The 13,269-nt window shown below is 38.7% G+C and overlaps 1 protein-coding gene and 27 non-coding genes across 29 annotated transcripts in view; 27 read left to right on the top strand and 1 right to left on the bottom strand.

Annotated features, from left to right (window-relative positions):
* Positions 1 to 13,269, bottom strand: part of ube3b (ubiquitin protein ligase E3B) — a 100,700-nt gene that overhangs the window by 19,617 nt on the left and 67,814 nt on the right. The window lies entirely within an intron of this gene.
* Positions 2,865 to 2,937, top strand: trnal-gag (transfer RNA leucine (anticodon GAG)). The gene has a single exon. It is a non-coding gene; the product is annotated as a tRNA-Leu (tRNA).
* On the top strand, positions 3,112 to 3,184 carry trnak-uuu (transfer RNA lysine (anticodon UUU)). The gene has a single exon. It is a non-coding gene; the product is annotated as a tRNA-Lys (tRNA).
* On the top strand, positions 3,382 to 3,454 carry trnak-uuu (transfer RNA lysine (anticodon UUU)). The gene has a single exon. It is a non-coding gene; the product is annotated as a tRNA-Lys (tRNA).
* Positions 3,622 to 3,694, top strand: trnak-uuu (transfer RNA lysine (anticodon UUU)). Its single transcript has one exon. It is a non-coding gene; the product is annotated as a tRNA-Lys (tRNA).
* On the top strand, positions 4,358 to 4,430 carry trnak-uuu (transfer RNA lysine (anticodon UUU)). Its single transcript has one exon. It is a non-coding gene; the product is annotated as a tRNA-Lys (tRNA).
* On the top strand, positions 4,845 to 4,917 carry trnak-uuu (transfer RNA lysine (anticodon UUU)). Its single transcript has one exon. It is a non-coding gene; the product is annotated as a tRNA-Lys (tRNA).
* trnak-uuu (transfer RNA lysine (anticodon UUU)) lies at positions 5,338 to 5,410 on the top strand. Its single transcript has one exon. It is a non-coding gene; the product is annotated as a tRNA-Lys (tRNA).
* Positions 5,578 to 5,650, top strand: trnak-uuu (transfer RNA lysine (anticodon UUU)). The gene has a single exon. It is a non-coding gene; the product is annotated as a tRNA-Lys (tRNA).
* On the top strand, positions 5,823 to 5,895 carry trnak-uuu (transfer RNA lysine (anticodon UUU)). The gene has a single exon. It is a non-coding gene; the product is annotated as a tRNA-Lys (tRNA).
* trnak-uuu (transfer RNA lysine (anticodon UUU)) lies at positions 6,073 to 6,145 on the top strand. Its single transcript has one exon. It is a non-coding gene; the product is annotated as a tRNA-Lys (tRNA).
* Positions 6,323 to 6,395, top strand: trnak-uuu (transfer RNA lysine (anticodon UUU)). Its single transcript has one exon. It is a non-coding gene; the product is annotated as a tRNA-Lys (tRNA).
* On the top strand, positions 6,767 to 6,839 carry trnak-uuu (transfer RNA lysine (anticodon UUU)). Its single transcript has one exon. It is a non-coding gene; the product is annotated as a tRNA-Lys (tRNA).
* On the top strand, positions 7,017 to 7,089 carry trnak-uuu (transfer RNA lysine (anticodon UUU)). The gene has a single exon. It is a non-coding gene; the product is annotated as a tRNA-Lys (tRNA).
* Positions 7,762 to 7,834, top strand: trnak-uuu (transfer RNA lysine (anticodon UUU)). The gene has a single exon. It is a non-coding gene; the product is annotated as a tRNA-Lys (tRNA).
* On the top strand, positions 8,257 to 8,329 carry trnak-uuu (transfer RNA lysine (anticodon UUU)). Its single transcript has one exon. It is a non-coding gene; the product is annotated as a tRNA-Lys (tRNA).
* Positions 8,507 to 8,579, top strand: trnak-uuu (transfer RNA lysine (anticodon UUU)). Its single transcript has one exon. It is a non-coding gene; the product is annotated as a tRNA-Lys (tRNA).
* trnak-uuu (transfer RNA lysine (anticodon UUU)) lies at positions 8,757 to 8,829 on the top strand. Its single transcript has one exon. It is a non-coding gene; the product is annotated as a tRNA-Lys (tRNA).
* Positions 9,725 to 9,797, top strand: trnak-uuu (transfer RNA lysine (anticodon UUU)). Its single transcript has one exon. It is a non-coding gene; the product is annotated as a tRNA-Lys (tRNA).
* Positions 9,975 to 10,047, top strand: trnak-uuu (transfer RNA lysine (anticodon UUU)). The gene has a single exon. It is a non-coding gene; the product is annotated as a tRNA-Lys (tRNA).
* trnak-uuu (transfer RNA lysine (anticodon UUU)) lies at positions 10,225 to 10,297 on the top strand. The gene has a single exon. It is a non-coding gene; the product is annotated as a tRNA-Lys (tRNA).
* trnak-uuu (transfer RNA lysine (anticodon UUU)) lies at positions 10,470 to 10,542 on the top strand. Its single transcript has one exon. It is a non-coding gene; the product is annotated as a tRNA-Lys (tRNA).
* On the top strand, positions 10,720 to 10,792 carry trnak-uuu (transfer RNA lysine (anticodon UUU)). Its single transcript has one exon. It is a non-coding gene; the product is annotated as a tRNA-Lys (tRNA).
* On the top strand, positions 11,164 to 11,236 carry trnak-uuu (transfer RNA lysine (anticodon UUU)). The gene has a single exon. It is a non-coding gene; the product is annotated as a tRNA-Lys (tRNA).
* Positions 11,414 to 11,486, top strand: trnak-uuu (transfer RNA lysine (anticodon UUU)). Its single transcript has one exon. It is a non-coding gene; the product is annotated as a tRNA-Lys (tRNA).
* Positions 11,890 to 11,962, top strand: trnak-uuu (transfer RNA lysine (anticodon UUU)). Its single transcript has one exon. It is a non-coding gene; the product is annotated as a tRNA-Lys (tRNA).
* On the top strand, positions 12,385 to 12,457 carry trnak-uuu (transfer RNA lysine (anticodon UUU)). The gene has a single exon. It is a non-coding gene; the product is annotated as a tRNA-Lys (tRNA).
* On the top strand, positions 12,584 to 12,656 carry trnak-uuu (transfer RNA lysine (anticodon UUU)). The gene has a single exon. It is a non-coding gene; the product is annotated as a tRNA-Lys (tRNA).

Raw genomic sequence — 13,269 nt, 5'->3', positions numbered from 1 at the left:
CATTCGAGCCAGTAACACCAGCCCTCCTGCGCTGCTCATAAAAGCGTCTCACATAAGCTCCATTCGGCCATATCTCAGGGTTATACATTTCAGCTACCTCTTGACACTCAGCAGTAACTTTAAATGAGGAGAATCTATTATTAGCAGTGACTATTTTCTGGCAAGCCACTTCGCGTCCAAGCTGCTTCCGAAGGTAGTCAGACAATGTCTCTGTGTCCAGATCAGGCGAGAATTTAGTAGCGAAGACACTCACCAGTTTTGTCGTCACTGTTTTAATGAAGCAACATGCTGAAATATATACTTGTCAATTGTTATATTGCTAAAAACTAAACTCATTCGCTCCCAGCCATTTTCACTGAAGCAATCCCGTTCGCTCCCGGCTGTTTTACTGGATTTTGAGTGATTTTGCAAGGCCCACAGAATATTGTGTTCTTTTGCTATAAAAACATGGAACCAACCAAAAGAAAGATTAAAGTCTCTTCTTTCATCAATAAAAAAAAGTACATTTCTATCTGTTTCTGTTTTGCAGCAATTAGCATTAGAATACAGCTAAGTTGAATCAATTTTCACAAATCTATTTAGAATTGTGAGTAATTGAGCTTTTTTCCCCCCAAAATGGGCCTTTTGATCTCTTATACTCTGCTGCCACCTGCTGGGCATGTTTGTAATAACTACCATTTCTCCAACTGTTCTTTGCAGTTGAGAGGCTGCATCACTTAAAACAGGAAAAAAAACAAAAAACGTATTTATACGTTTTCGGGAGCAAATCAGTTAAAATATTACGTACAATGAATTCAAAAGTTTCATGATGGAAAAAGTTGAACTGGTTTAATGAATGAATGACTTTACTTCTATTACTTCTTATGGGGGGAAATTAATTGGAAATCCAGTCAATTACTAGGTCAAACAACCTCCTGAAAATAAAAAGTCTGGGATCCACTGTACTCTAATTTTGCAATTAAGCATAATATCCATCTATCCACTTTCGATAGCACATGTCCTCATTAGGGTCACGGATAACCTGCAGCCTATCCCAACTGACTTTGGGCAAGAGAACGCAATCAATCGAATGTCAGAAATAGACAAACAACAACGCATACTCACATGAAAATTTAAGAATGTTCCTTTAATATAACACAGGGGTGTCAAACATATGGCCCGCAGGCCGGATCAGGCCCTCAAAGGGGTTTAACCCAGCCCACGAGATGATTTTGTAAAGTAAAAAATCATTTGTAATGTCGGACCAATTAATCAGCTGGCCACAATCAAAACATATACATTTAGAATTTCACCAGCAGTCCTCAGGTGAGCAATGCTACTTGTACGGAAAATTGTCCTGGATGTCATTATTTTACACACAACTTAAAGTTACGGTTTGTTTATTTATTGATTGATTTTTTTAATCACAGACTGACATAATCATGTTAAATACAACACAAATTAATTACTGGTCACACATTAGATATGACAAGGATTAACATCCTTATAACATCATTCACTCATTTGCTCCCAAAATCGTGTAAATACGTACTATTTTAAATATTAAGTGTTCCAAAGACGTATTTATACGTTTTGTTTTTTGTTTTGTTTCTTATGATAGAGCATACAGAAGGCTTTTATGCAGCCTCTGAACATAAGAGAACTGTTGAATCAATAGTAGTTATTACAAAAACGGCCAGGTGGTGGCAGCAGAGTATAAGAGATCAACCAGGGCCATGTTTTCCCACACAGTTTTAAACAGATTTGTGAATCACGATAAAACTTAGCTATATTCTAATGCTAATTGCTGCAAAATGGAAAGAGATGGAAATGTACTTTTTTTCCTGATGAAAGAAGAGACTCTAATCTTTCTTTTGGTAGGTTCCAAGTTTTTATAACAATAGAACCCAATATTCTGTGGGCCTTGCAAAAATCAGTCAATATCCAGGAAAACAGCCGGGAGCGCAGGGGGTTGCTTGAGCGAAAATGGCGGCAAGTGAATGTGTTAAAACTGCACCACACAATGCATTCTGGGAACAATATATATGCAAAACAGGTAGATTTAACACATACAGAACACATACAGGTAAAGTGTTGCCGTGTTACATTTGCATTTATGTTATTTTTTGGAACAGTATGATTACAGCTGAACTCCATAATTTAGGGCTGGCCCACTAATAGCGAAAATCTGCGTATAATTGATGGCAAAAGTTATATACCATTATTTTACCGATCCGGCCCACTTGGTAATATATTTTCCTCCATGCGGCCCCTGAGCTAATATGAGTTTGACACCCCTGATCTAACATGTTTTTGGAATATGGGAGGAACCCGGAGAAACCAAAACACACGTACAGGTAGCATGGGGCGAAAATGCTAGGTCCTAGGGGTGTAAAAAAATCGATTCGGCAATATATCGTGATACTACATCGCTCAATTCTCGAATCGATTCAATAGGCGGCTGAATCGATTTTTAAACTTCCATTTTTAATGGAAAAATATTCAACAAAACGTCTTACTTCGGGTTAGGGTTCACACCTTAAGCATGGAAGAATGTTATATGAACTGAACATTAAGCCTTAATATTTTATTTTAATGCTGTTCAAACATGAAACAGATTACAACCTGTATAAGACTGAAGTTTAGGATAGATAAATAAATAATACATTTTCATACAAATCTTACACTCTACAAGTTTACTGATTAGTATTTTATAAATTTGAATGAAAAAAAATCGCAACAATCGACTTTTAAATTCGTATCGGGATTAATCGGTCCATCAATAAAACTACTCCAGATTTTCAAAAAGTCTCCCAAGTCCCTCCCACTCTACTCTGTGTTTTGTTTTGAGTTTGTAGGAGGACAGTGAGAATGAGAAAGTGAGAGCCTGGATAGCTCAGTTGGTAGAGCATCAGACTGAGAATCTGAGGGTCCAGGGTTCAAGGCCCTGTTCCGGTGATGTTATTGATACAAAATAATGAAACAAAGACCACTTTTTGAAAATAGAACAGTCATTTAAATCCATCAATAAAACGACTCCAGATTTTCAAAAACTCTCCCAAGTCCCTCCCAATCTCTACTCAGTGTTTTGTTTTTGGTTTGTAGGAGGACACTGAAAATCAGCAAGTGAGAACCTGGATAGCTCAGTTGGTAGAGCGTCAGACTTTTAATCTGAGGGTCCAGGGTTCAATTCCCTGTTCAGGTGATGTTATTGATACAAAATAATGAAACAAAGAACACTTCTTGAAAGTATCAGTCATTTAAGTCGATCAAGAGAGAGTCATTTAAGTCCATCAATAAAACGACTCCAGATTTTCAAAGTCTCCCAAGTCCCTCCCAAGCCCTACTACTCTGTGTTTTGTTTTTAGTTTGTAGGAGGACACTGAGAGTACTAAAGTCAGAGCCTTGATAGCTCAGTTGGTAGAGCATCAGACTTTTAATCTGGGGGTCCAGGGTTCAAGTCCCTGTTCAGGTGTTGTTATTGATACAAAATAATGAAACAAAGAACACTTCTTGAAAGGAGAACAGTCATTTCAGTCCATCAATAAAACTAATCCATATTTTCAAAAAGTCTCCCAACTCCCTCCCAGTCGGTGTTTTGTTTTGAGTTTGTAGGAGGACACTGAGAATACTGAAGTCAGAGCCTGGATAGCTCAGTTGGTAGAGAATCAGACTTTTAATCTGAGGGTCCAGGGTTCAAGTCCCTGTTCAGGAGTTCTTATTGATACAAAATAATGAAACAAAGAACACTTCTTGAAAGTAGAACAGTCATTTCGGTCCATCAATAAAACTACTCCATACGTTCATAGTCTCCCAAGTCCAACCCAGCTCGGCTCGTTGTTTTGTTTTTAATTTGTAGGAGGACACTAAAATGACTGAAGTCAGAGCCTGGATAGCTCAGTTGGTAGAGTATCAGACTTTTAATCTCAGGGTCCAGGGTTCAAGTCCCTATTCAGGCGTTGTTATTGATACAAAATAATGAAACAAAGAACACGTCTTGAAAGTAGAACAGTCACTAAAGTCCAACAATAAAACTATTCCAGATTTTCAAAAAGTCTACCAAGTCTCTCCTTTACTCTGTGTTTTGTTTTGAGTTTGTAGGAAGACACTGAGAATCATCAAGCCAGACCCTGGATATCTCAGTTGGTAGAGCATCAGACTTTTAATCTGAGGGTCCAGGGTTCAAGTCCCTGTTCAGGCGTTGTTATTGATACAAAATAATGAAAACAAGAACAGTTCTTGAAAGGAGAACAGTCATTTAAGTGCATCAATAAAACGACTCCAGATTTTCAAAAAGCCTCCCAAGTCCCTCCCAAACTCTACTACTCTGTGTTTTGTTTTTAGTTTGTAGGAGGACATTGAGAGTACTAAAGTCAGAGCCTGGATATCTCAGTCGGTAGAGCATCAGACTTTTAATTTGAGGGTCCAGGGTTCAAGTCCCTGTTCAGGCGTTGTTATTGATACAAATTAATGAAAACAAGAACACTTCTTGAAAGTAGAACAGTCATTTAAGTCCATCAATAAAACAACTCCAGATTTTCAAAAAGTCTCCCAAGTCCCTCCCAAACTCTAATACTCTGTGTTTTGTTTTTAGTTTGTAGGAGGACACTGAGATCACTAAAGTCAGAGCCTGGGTATCTCAGTTGGTAGAGCATCAGACTTTTAATCTGAGGGTCCAGGATTCAAGTCCCTGTTCAGGCGTTGTTATTGATACAAAATAATGAAACAAAGAACACTTCTTGAAAGTAGAACAGTCATGTAAGTCCATCAATAAAACTACTCCAGACGTTCAAAGTCTCCCAAGTCCAACCTAGCTCTACTCTTAGTTTTGTTTTTAATTTGTAGGAGGACACTAAAATGTCAAATCCTGGATAGCTCAGTTGGTAGAGCATCAGACTTTTAATCTCAGGGTCCAGGGTTCAAGTCCCTGTTCAGGCGTTGTTATTGATACAAAATAATGAAACAAAGAACACGTCTTGAAAGTAAAACAGTCACTAAAGTCCAACAATAAAACTACTCCAGATTTTCAAAAATTCTACCAAGTCTCTCATTCTCTACTCGGTGTTTTGTTTTGAGTTTGTAGGAAGACTGAGAATCCTCAAGTCAGAGCCCGGGTACCTCAGTTGGTAGAACATCAGACTTTTAATCTGTGGGTCCAGGGTTCAAGTCCCTGTTCAGGCGTTGTTATTGATACAAAATAATGAAAACAAGAACACTTCTTGAAAGTAGAACAGTCATTTAAGTCCATCAATAAAACGACTCCAGATCTTCAAAAACCTCCGAAGTCCCTCACAAACATTACTACTCTGTGTTTTTTTTTTTAGTTTGTAGGAGGACACTGAGAGTTCTAAAGTCAGATCCTGGATAGCTCAGTTGGTAGAGCATCAGACTTTTAATCTGAGGGTCCAGGGTTCAAGTCCCTGTTCAGGCGTTGATATTGATACAAAATAATGAAACAAAGAACACGTCTTGAAAGTAGAACAGTCACTAAAGTCCAACAATAAAACTACTCCAGATTTTCAAAAAGTCTACCAAGTCTCTCTTCTACTCGGTGTTTTGTTTTGAGTATAGGAAGACACTGAGAATCCTCCAGTCAGAGCCCGGATAGCTCAGTTGGTAAAGCATCAGACTTTTAATCTCAGGGTCCAGGGTTCAAGTCCCTGTTCAGGCGTTGTTATTGATACAAAATAATGAAACAAAGAACACGTCTTGAAAGTAGAACAGTCACTGAAGTACAACAATAAAACTACTCCAGATTTTCAAAAAGTATACCAAGTCTCTCCTTCTCTACTCGGTGTTTTGTTTTGAGTTTGTAGGAAGACACTGAGAATCCTCAAGTCAGAGTCCGGATAGCTCAGTTGGTAGAGCATCAGACTTTTAATCTGAGGGTCCAGGGTTCAAGTCCCTGTTCAGGCGTTGTTATTGATACAAAATAATGAAAACAAGAACACTTCTTGAAAGTAGAACAGTCATTTAAGTCCATCAATAAAACGACTCCAGATTTTCAAAAAGCCTCCCAAGTCCCTCACAAAATTTACTACTCTGTGTTTTTTTTTTTATTTGTAGGAGGACACTGAGAGTTCTAAAGTCAGAGCCTGGTTAGCTCAGTTGGTAGAGCATCAGACTTTTAATCTGAGGGTCCAGGGTTCAAGTCCCTGTTCAGGCGTTGTTATTGATACAAAATAATGAAAACAAGAACACTTCTTGAAAGTAGAACAGTCATTTAAGTCCATCAAAAAAACGCCTCCAGATTTTCAAAAAGTCTCCCAAGTCCCTCACAAACGTTACTACTCTGTGTTTTGTTTTTAGTTTGTAGGAGGACACTGAGAGTGCTAAAGTCAGAGCCTGGATAGCTCAGTTGGTAGAGCATCAGACTTTTAATCTGAGGGTCCAGGGTTCAAGTCCCTGTTCAGGCGTTGTTATTGATACAAAATAATGAAACAAAGAACTCGTCTTGAAAGTAGAACAGTCACTAAAGCCAATCAATAAAACTACTCCAGATTTTCAAAAAGTCTACAAAGTCTCTCGTTCACTACTCGGTGTTTTGTTTTGAGTTTGTAGGAAAACACTGAGAATACTAAAGTCAGAGCCTGGATAACTCAGTTGGTAGAGCATCAGACTTTTAATCTGATGGTCCAAGGTTCAAGGCCCTGTTCAGGCGTTGTTATTGAGACAAAATACCAAAACAAAGAGCATTTCTTTAAAGTATAACAGTAATTGAAGTCCGTCAGTACTTCTGTGTTTTGTTTTTAGTTTGTAGGAAGACACTGAGTATTCTCAAGACAGAGCCTGGATAGCTCAGTTGGTAGAGCATCAGACTTTTAATCTGAGGGTCCAGGGTTCAAGTCCCTGTTCAGGCGTTGTTATTGATACAAAATAATGAAAACAAGAACACTTCTTGAAAGTCGAACTGTCATTGAAGTCCATCAATAAAACGACTCCAGATTTTCAAAAAGCCTCCCAAGTCCCTCCCAAACTCTACTACTCTGTGTTTTGTTTTTAGTTTGTAGGAGGACATTGAGAGTACTAAAGTCAGAGCCTGGATAGCTCAGTTGGTAGAGCATCAGACTTTTAATCTGAGGGTCCAGGGTTCAAGTCCCTGTTCAGGCATTGTTATTGATACAAAATAATGAAAACAAGAACAGTTCTTGAAAGTAGAACAGTCATTTAAATCCATCAATAAAACGACTCCAGATTTTCAAAAAGTCTCCCAAGTCCCTCCCAATCTCTACTACTCTGTGTTTTGTTTTTAGTTTGTAGGAGGGCACTAAAATGACTGAAGTCAGAGCCTGGATAGCTCAGTTGGTAGCGCATCAGACTTTTAATCTCAGGGTCCAGGGGTCAAGTCCCTGTTCAGGCGTTGATATTGATACAAAATAATGAAACAAAGAACACGTCTTGAAAGTAGAACAGTCACTAAAGTCCAACAATAAAACTACTCCAGATTTTCAAAAAGTCTCCCAAGTCCCTCCCAAACTCTACTACTCTGTGTTTTGTTTTTAGTTTGTAGGAGGACACTAAAATGACTGAAGTCAGAGCCTGGATAGCTCAGTTGGTAGCGCATCAGACTTTTAATCTCAGGGTCCAGGGGTCAAGTCCCTGTTCAGGCGTTGATATTGATACAAAATAATGAAATAAAGAACACGTCTTGAAAGTAGAACAGTCACTAAAGTCCAACAATAAAACTACTCCAGATTTTCAAAAAGTCTACCAAGTCTCTCCTTCTCTACTCGGTGTTTTGTTTTGAGTTTGTAGGAAGATACTGAGAATCCTCAAGCCAGAGCCTGGATAGCTCAGTTGGTAGAGCATCAGACTTTTAATCTGAGGGTCCAGGGTTCAAGTCCCTGTTCAGGCATTGTTATTGATACAAAATAATGAAAACAAGAACAGGTCTTGAAAGTAGAGCAGTCATTTAAGTCCATCAATAAAACGACTCCAGATTTTCAAAAAGTCTCCCAAGTCCCTCCCAAACTCTACTACTCTGTGTTTTGTTTTTAGTTTGTAGGAGGACACTAAAATGACTGAAGTCAGAGCCTGGATAGCTCAGTTGGTAGCGCATCAGACTTTTAATCTCAGGGTCCAGGGGTCAAGTCCCTGTTCAGGCGTTGATATTGATACAAAATAATGAAACAAAGAACACGTCTTAAAAGTAGAATAGTCACTAAAGTCCAACAATAAAACTACTCCAGATTTTCAAAAAGTCTACCAAGTCTCTCCTTCTCTACTCGGTGTTTTGTTTTGAGTTTGTAGGAAGACACTGAGAATCCTCAAGCCAGAGCCTGGATAGCTCAGTTGGTAGAGCATCAGACTTTTAATCTGAGGGTCCAGGGTTCAAGTCCCTGTTCAGGCGTTGTTATTGATACAAAATAATGAAAACAAGTACAGTTCTTGAAAGTAGAACAGTCATTTAAGTTCAACAATAAATCGACTCCAGATTTTCAAAAAGCCTCCCAAGTCCCTCCCCAACTCTACTACTCTATGTTTTGTTTTTAATTTGTAGGAGGACATTGAGAGAACTAAAGTCAGAACCTGAATAGCTCAGTTGGTAGAGCATCAGACTTTTAATCTGAGGGTCCAGGGTTCAAGTCCCTGTTCAGGCATTTTTATTGATACAAAATAATGAAAACAAGAACACTTCTTGAAAGTAGAACAGTAATTTAAGTCCATCAATAAAACAACTCCAGATTTTCAAAAAGTCTCCCAAGTCCCTCCCAAACACTACTACTTTGTGTTTTGTTTTTAGTTTGTAGGAGGACACTGAGATCACTGAAATCAGAGACTGGGTAGCTCAGTTGGTAGAGCATCAGACTTTTAATCTGAGGGTCCAGGGTTCAAGTCCCTGTTCAGGCGTTGTTATTGATACAAAATAATGAAACAAAGAACACTTCTTGAAAGTAGAACAGTCATGTAAGTCCATCAATAAAACTACTCCAGACGTTCATTGTCTCCCAAGTCCAACCCAGCTCTACTCGTTGTTTAGTTTTTAACTTGTAGGAGGACACTAAAATGTCAAAACCAGGATAGCTCAGTTGGTAGAGCATCAGACTTTTAATCTCAGGGTCCATTGTTCAAGTCCCTGTTCAGGCGTTGTTATTGATACAAAATAATGAAACAAAGAACACGTCTTGAAAGTAAAACAGTCACTAAAGTCCAACAATAAAACTACTCCAGATTTTCAAAAAGTCTACCAAGTCTCTCCTTCTCTACTCGGTGTTTTGTTTTGAGTTTGTAAGAAGACACTGAGAATCTTCAAGTCAGACCCCCGATAGCTCAGTTGGTAGAACATCAGACTTTTAATCTGTGGGTCCAGGGTTCAAGTCCCTGTTCAGGCGTTGTTATTGATACAAAATAATGAAACAAAGAACACTTCTTGAAAGTAGAACAGTCATTTCAGTCCATCAATAAAACTACTCCAGACGTTCATAGTCTCCCAAGTCCAAACCAGCTCTACTCGTTGTTTTGTTTTTAATTTGTAGGAGGACACAAAAATCACTGAAGTCAGAGCCTGGATAGCTCAGTTGGTAAAGCATCAGACTTTTAATCTCAGGGTCCAGGGTTGAAGTCCCTGTTCAGGCGTTGTTATTGATACAAAATAATGAAACAAAGAACACGTCTTGAAAGTAGAACAGTCACTGAAGTCCAACAATAAAACTACTCCAGATTTTCAAAAAGTATACCAAGTCTCTCCTTTACTCGGTGTTTTGTTTTGAGTTTGTAGGAAGACACTGAGAATCCTCAAGTCAGAGTCCGGATAGCTCAGTTGGTAGAGCATCAGACTTTTAATCTGAGGGTCCAGGGTTCAAGTCCCTGTTCAGGCGTTGTTATTGATACAAAATAATGAAAACAAGAACACTTCTTGAAAGTAGAACAGTCATTTAAGTCCATCAATAAAACGACTCCAGATTTTCAAAAAGCCTCCCAAGTCCCTCACAAACTGTACTACTCTGTGTTTTTTTTTTAGTTTGTAGGAGGACACTGAGAGTTCTAAAGTCAGAGCCTGGATAGCTCAGTTGGTAGAGCATCAGACTTTTAATCTGAGGGTCCAGGGTTCAAGTCCCTGTTCAGGCGTTGTTATTGATACAAAATAATGAAAACAAGAACACTTCTTGAAAGTAGAACAGTAATTTAAGTCCATCAAAAAAACGCCTCCACATTTTCAAAAAGTCTCCCAAGTCCCTCACAAACGTTACTACTCTGTGTTTTGTTTTTAGTTTATAGGAGGACACTGAGAGTGCTAAAGTCAGAGCCTGGATAGCTCAGTTGGTAGAGCATCAGACTTTTAATCTGAGGGTCCAGGGTTCAAGTCCCTGTTCAGGCGTTGTTATTGATACAAAATAATGAAACAAGGAACTCGTCTTGAAAGTAGAACAGTCACTAAAGCCGATCAATAAAACTACTCCAGATTTTCAAAAAGTCTACCAAGTCTCTCCTTCTCTACTCTGTGTTTTGTTTTGAGTTTGTAGGAAGACACTGAGAATCCTCAAGGCAGAGCCTGGATAGCTCAGTTGGTAGAGCATCAGACTTTTAATCTGAGGGTCCAGGGTTCAAGTCCCTGTTCAGGCGTTGTTATTGATACAAAATAATGAAAACAAGAACAGCTCTTGGATGTAGAACAGTCATTTAAGTCCATCAATAAAACGACTCCAGATTTTCAAAAAGCCTCCCAAGTCCCTCACAAACATTACTACTCTGTGTTTTTTTTTTAGTTTGTAGGAGGACACTGAGAGTTCTAAAGTCAGAGCCTGGATAGCTCAGTTGGTAGAGCATCAGACTTTTAATCTGAGGGTCCAGGGTTCAAGTCCCTGTTCAGGCGTTGTTATTGATACAAAATAATGAAAACAAGAACACTGCTTGAAAGTAGAACAGTCACTAAAGTCCATCAATAAAACTACTCCAGATTTTCAAAAAGTCTACCAAGTCTCTCGTTCACAACTCGGTGTTTTGTTTTGAGTTTGTAGGAAAACACTGAGAATGCTAAAGTCAGAGCCTGGATAACTCAGTTGGTAGAGCATCAGACTTTTATTCTGATGGTCCACGGTTCAAGGCCCTGTTCAGGCGTTGTTATTGAGACAAAATACCAAAACAAAGAGCATTTCTTTAAAGTATAACAGTAATTGAAGTCCGTCAGTACTTCTGTGTTTTGTTTTTAGTTTGTAGGAAGACACTGAGAATTCTCAAGACAGAGCCTGGATAGCTCAGTTGGTAGAGCATCAGACTTTTAATCTGAGGGTCCAGGGTTCAAGTCCCTGTTCAGGCGTTGTTATTGATACAAAATAATGAAAACAAGAACACTTCTTGAAAGTAGAACTGTCATTTAAGTCCATCAATAAAACGACTCCAGATTTTCAAAAAGCCTCCCAAGTCCCTCCCAAACTCTACTACTCTGTGTTTTGTTTTTAGTTTGTAGGAGGACATTGAGAGTACTAAAGTCAGAGCCTGGATAGCTCAGTTGGTAGAGCATCAGACTTTTAATCTGAGGGTCCAGGGTTCAAGTCCCTGTTCAGGGATTGTTATTGATACAAAATAATGAAAACAAGAACAGTTCTTGAAAGTAGAACAGTCATTTAAGTCCATCAATAAAACGACTCCAGATTTTCAAAAAGTCTCCCAAGTCCCTCCCAAACTCTACTACTCTGTGTTTTGTTTTTAGTTTGTAGGAGGACACTAAAATGACTAAAGTCAGAGCCTGGATAGCTCAGTTGGTAGTGCATCAGACTTTTAATCTCAGGGTTCAGGCGTTGATATTGATACAAAATAATGAAACAAAGAACACGTCTTGAAAGTAGAACAGTCACTAAAGTCCAACAATAAAACTACTCCAGATTTTCAAAAAGTCTACCAAGTCTCTCCTTCTCTACTCGGTGTTTTGTTTTGAGTTTGTAGGAAGACACTGAGAATCCTCAAGCCAGAGCCTGGATAGCTCAGTTGGTAGAGCATCAGACTTTTAATCTGAGGGTCCAGGGTTCAAGTCCCTGTTCAGGCGTTGTTATTGATACAAAATAATGAAAACAAGAACACTTCTTGAAAGTAGAACAGTCATTTAAGTCCATCAATAAAACGACTCCAGATTTTCAAAAAGCCTCCCAAGTCCCTCACAAACATTACTACTCTGTGTTTTTTTTTTAGTTTGTAGGAGGACACTGAGAGTTCTAAAGTCAGAGCCTGGATAGCTCAGTTGGTAGAGCATCAGACTTTAAATCTGAGGGTCCAGGGTTCAAGTCCCTGTTCAGGCGTTGTTATTGATACAAAATAATGAAAACAAGAACACTTCTTGAAAGTAGAACAGTCACTAAAGTCCATCAATAAAACTACTCCAGATTTTCAAAAAGTCTACCAAGTCTCTCGTTCACAACTCGGTGTTTTGTTTTGAGTTTGTAGGAAAACACTGAGAATACTAAAGTCAGATCCTGGATAGCTCAGTTGGTAGAGCATCAGACTTTTAATCTGATGGTCCAGGGTTCAAGTCCCTGTTCAGGCGTTGTTATTGAGACAAAATACCAAAACAAAGAGCATTTCTTTAAAGTATAACAGTAATTGAAGTCTGTCAGTACTTCTGTGTTTTGTTTTTAGTTTGTAGGAAGACACTGAGAATTCTCAAGTCAGAGCCTGGATAGCTCAGTTGGTAGAGCATCAGACTTTTAATCTGAGGGTCCAGGGTTCAAGTCCCTGTTCAGGCGTTGTTATTGATACAAAATAATGAAAACAAGAACACTTCTTGAAAGTAGAACTGTCATTTAAGTCCATCAATAAAACGACTCCAGATTTTCAAAAAGTCTACCAAGTCTCTCGTTCACAACTCGGTGTTTTGTTTTGAGTTTGTAGGAAAACACTGAGAATACTAAAGTCAGAGCCTGGATAACTCAGTTGGTAGAGCATCAGACTTTTAATCTGATGGTCCACGGTTCAAGGCCCTGTTAAGGCGTTGTTATTGAGATAAATTACCAAAACAAAGAGCATTTCTTTAAAGTATAACAGTAATTGAAGTCCGTCAGTACTTCTGTGTTTTGTTTTTAGTTTGTAGGAAGACACTGAGAATTCTCAAGACAGAGCCTGGATAGCTCAGTTGGTAGAGCATCAGACTTTTAATCTGAGGGTCCAGGGTTCAAGTCCATGTTCAGGAGTTGTTATTGATACTAAATAATGAAAACAAGAACACTTCTTGAAAGTAGAACTGTCATTTAAGTCCATCAATAAAACGACTCCAGATTTTCAAAAAGCCTCCCAAGTCCCTCACAAACGTTACTACTCTGTGTTTTGTTTTTAGTTTGTAGGAGGACACTGAGAGTGCTA

This window comes from Festucalex cinctus, chromosome 5 (assembly GCF_051991245.1).
Source record: "Festucalex cinctus isolate MCC-2025b chromosome 5, RoL_Fcin_1.0, whole genome shotgun sequence".
Taxonomy (NCBI): Eukaryota; Metazoa; Chordata; class Actinopteri; order Syngnathiformes; family Syngnathidae; genus Festucalex; species Festucalex cinctus.
The sequence above is the reverse complement of the archived record's forward strand: the minus strand, read 5'-3'. Positions and strand labels throughout refer to the sequence as shown.